Genomic DNA, 4,332 nt, shown 5'->3' on the forward strand with positions numbered 1-4,332 from the left:
ACTGCCCGGGCCTTCATTACCCTTTCTCCCGCCTCCTCGGCGACCGGGTCTGAGTCTTCTGAGGCCTCGTAGTTCCGCAACTTGGCCTTGAACTCCCCCAGCGACATGTCCGCTGAACCGTGCGTCACCAACAGTGTGAACGGTTTATACATCTCCGGTAGTCCCCTCATAACCATCGCCATCATTAATCCATCGCTCGGTGCTTCTCCTGCACTTTTGAGCGCCGTGATGATCTGCTCCGCCCTGATGACGTATTCAGTCACCGTCTCTGTGTTAGCTTTCTTCAGCGCGGTCAATGTTATATACAGGGATACAATCCGGGGCCTACCTCTGCCGATGTTGTTTTTTCTTAACACTTTTAGACTCTCTCTGCCTTTGTCCTTTGTGTCTCGGAATATCAGGCCCAGGCTCGTGTTGTCTAGGAGTGGTGCTAGCTCGCAGTATGCGTCGGCGTTCAGCTTAGTATCCAGGGCTCGCGCTGCCTCCGTTATTTCTCCTGTGAGGCCCGTCAAAATTGTCTCTTTCAGCCCCACTCCGTGCATACAGCACAACATCCGCTCTTCGCAGAGCTCGTATTCTTCTGCCCTTCCGTCAAACGTGGGCGACTTGCTTCTGCCTCTGGTCGCCATCTTTTGATTGTAGCTTAGCTTAGCTGCCCGTTAGCTTAGCTTTAGCTTCCCGCGATTTTCCCGCCGCTAAACTAGCCTAAACTTTTCAGCTAACTAGCTAATGTTATTTCGCTCTTCCGTGATCTGGGCCCATAACCTGTTGACAGAGTCACATGTATAGCAATAAACTGGTCATGACGACGAGGTATTCTTTAGCCTTAACTGGCGTGGTTTATTTTCATATGTGCATTGCACCACTTGACCTGCTCTCCATGAGAGCTAGAGAGAGAGAGAGATAGAAGGGGAGGGAACAATCCCTTATATCTGATATCTGACGTCAGCTACAATAGCTGCGCCTCCTTACGCCTATAGCGCCCTCTTAGTATGGAACAGCTATAGTGCAGTTTCATGCAGACATATTAATACTTACACTTAACAGGGCTACAGATTTATTTTCGTTTTGTAACCCTGTCGTGTAAAATGATAAATACATTAGCTAAACCCAAACTTAGCTTTCATCAAAGATTCTTAATGAGAGGTTGAAAACTGTCTCTGATTTCATGGAAACCCGAGAAACTGGTTGTGACGGCTGCTGTTCTTTACTGAATTGTTAGTATAATCCATGTAGGGTCCAATTATTTGTGTTGGCCAGTGTTAGGTAAGTGCTGGTTTTGTACCCTACATCTATGTTAAGCTGTTCAACGTTCTACTAACACTATTTTATGGAGTTATAATATAATAAATTGAGACAGCTGAGAGCTCATCTGTTTGAATGTCCTTAAATTACAGTATTCCAAACTGCAGAACTGCTGTGTATGTGATGTGACTGATAACCTGACATGGTTTAGCTTTTTCCCACACCTACTACTTGCCTGATCAGCCTGCCCTCAGCTTTCTCATTTGTCTGTGTTGTATTGAAGCAGTGTCCTAAATGTAAAATGACTGACATTTTGTTTTACTGTGTAGATTGTCTTTGAGAACTGCTCACCTGTGGAGATTGCAGTGGCAAAGTGTTCCTGTGTAGCTGGAACAGCACTCTGCATCCACAATGTTGCACTGCTGTTCCAGACCACACACTACTCCACACTCAACCTGGCTGCTGTACCCTCTGTCCTCAGCTGCACTGAAACAGAGCAGCGATGGCACAAGCCAAGAACCATGGTAAGTACAGTGTGTGTTCACAACCAATCCACGGTTTAATGAGTATTTCCTTTGTGCCAAGAGCTGATTTAGTATGTTGCATCAACGACCTTTTCAATTAATTTGACAGTTCTTTTGTGTAATTAATAGGGTGTGAAACCAGGCAGAGTGAGTGACATGGTGTTCATTTCCACTAAGCCAAAGCAGTTTACAGTTGCTGACGGTGTAAGGTAATATATATTGTAGTAATTGTATGTAGCCTGCTACAACTTTGTGATTGTTGTCTGAGAGTAACATTGTTCTTAAAGTCCTGATTATCATATAAACATGTTCAAAGGAGTACATGTTACAAGGCCATGCGGGGGGAGCTGCCAGACCCAGATGTCCTCAAAGTCAGCGAGGCATACAAGGACTTCTCAGCAGACATCACACCACGAAAAAAAAACGAATGGCTCACTACTCAACTCAACGACTAACACTCTTTCAGAGGATATGTTGGAAATGCACACATTATATATATTTTTTGCATCTACTTTCTGGATATTGTACATCTGTTCATCTGTTATATAAACTAGCATTACTTAAATATGCAGAGACCAATTGAAATGTTTAAATATGTATTTTTCCCCCCGATATAACAACCTATGTTTTGTAAAAGTTTATTAAATGAATCTGTAAAATGTTATCATATTGTGGATTTATTAAATTATGTATTTTCCTTTGTTATTTATGTGTGCGTTTGTTTTGAGGATATAATTAATTAGTACCTAAACATAGTGTGGTATAACTGCTTTTTGTCATGAAATACACAATTGGTTTGGGAGCAAGAAATCTTTTAATCGTTGTTGCCCAGGTTTGCCGAAATGAATGGAAACTTATCTCCCGATTATAACATTGTGTAACTTGCTGCTGTTAAATACCGTCAAACTATGTGCAATATGTACTTTATGTGCAATATAACAGCATTGTAATACACGGTTCGGCTGCATTAAATATTACATATATGCCGTAGTTCTCTATTTATAGAGCCCTGATGAGAAGACTTCTCGACAAACATGAGGAACTGCCGCCAACACTGAAAACGTGACTTGGATCATAGATATATCAGCAATTAAACAACATCTTACATTTCTTTTCACACAATACGTCTCTTCGCAGGATCAACACTAATTCCGCTGACTTTTATATTTGATCCAATTGGTAGATAGGCTGTATTTACGCCATAAAGGTGCACAGCTGATATAAAGGGACACCTAGTGGTTAAAGCATGTTATTGAATTTCATTACTTTTATTATTAGATATTAATAGGATCCCTATAAAGTATATTCATTACTCGTTATTCTCTACTAATAGTTAATTAAAGACTGTATATAATGACTATTTTGCACATCCCTTTCAAGATTTCCTAAGGTTTATTGACATATCATATTCACAAACGGTGTAGTTATGAAATGAATGAAAAACTTAGGTCGCAGGTTCCTCAATAGTGCATTACAAGACATCTATCACTATTTGTGCATACCTCCAGCAATGTTAACTGTAGTTCCAGTAATCCAAAATGCGGCTCACAGATAGCAAATAAGCTTGACTCTGACAAAATAAGTCTCAGGATAGTTTGTTTTTTACTTACACAAAAAGGTATCAAATACAAACACATATTCTCTCAGGTCAAAAAACTATGTTGCTCGGTGCTTCTTTCTCCTTCTCACACACCAATCACCAGCAGCTGCCGTTGGCTACAACGTCTCGTAATCATGTACAGCTGCGGTCGTCTATGCCGTCAATTTCACACGGCTGGTTCAAATAAATGATATGATAGCACTAATAACGAAGGTTTCTAATATTCAAATATCCATTTTATCATATGGCTCCTATATTTCCGGCCCCTAATTGGCTAGGCGGGGAGCATACCAATTACTGAAAATAAACTTAAATAGGACCATATAATCTAAACATTATTAAGCAACTTTACGAACTTATATTCTTTTGCTGGAAGTCCGTTTTTGTTTTCAATATACTTCAGTACAGTAGCACTGTCTGTCCAGAAGATAGATTGCTACAGCTTAACCTGAAGCTCTCTTCTTAGCATCTTGTCGACCTTGACAGCGACGACTGCTGCTGTCAACTCCATTCTCAGGATGGTGATGTGTTTCAGTGGAGCAACTCTGGACTTTCCAATCGGCAAGGAAACCTTTATTTTGCCTTGGTTGTTTGCACGATGTAGGTAGCTGTTCCATATGCATCCATGCTGCCATCGGAAAAGTGGTGGAGCTGTGCCATCTTCAGGGGTTCAAACCCTGCCGGTTTGACTAATCTCTGCACATAAACAATGACAGCCGCTCAAGGTCGGCCAGCCACTTCATCCATTTCTGGGCCTGCCCGCTGTCTATCTTCTCATCCCAACCTATCTTTTCCCTGCAAAGGTCTCTCAGAAGGAGCTTCGCTGGCAGTACCAATGGGGCCAGGAACCCGAGGGGGTCGTAGATGGAGCTAACGATGGACAGGATTCCTCGTCTTGTAGCTGGTTTGGCCTTTGGTTGCACTTTGAACCTGAAGGTGTCTGATTCAGTGCACCACTGAGTA

General features: G+C 41.9%; 1 long non-coding RNA gene across 1 annotated transcript; it reads left to right on the forward strand.

Annotated features, from left to right (window-relative positions):
• The first annotated feature begins 1,625 nt into the window (after nucleotides 1-1,625).
• LOC307017523 lies at nucleotides 1,626-2,129 on the forward strand. Its single transcript, XR_013802211.1, has 3 exons — nucleotides 1,626-1,769; nucleotides 1,899-1,978; nucleotides 2,086-2,129. It is a non-coding gene; the product is annotated as an uncharacterized lncRNA (long non-coding RNA).
• Nucleotides 2,130-4,332: the final 2,203 nt, after the last annotated feature.

This window comes from Notothenia rossii (assembly GCF_949606895.1).
Source record: "Notothenia rossii genome assembly, chromosome: 9".
In the NCBI taxonomy this organism is placed as follows: Eukaryota; Metazoa; Chordata; class Actinopteri; order Perciformes; family Nototheniidae; genus Notothenia; species Notothenia rossii.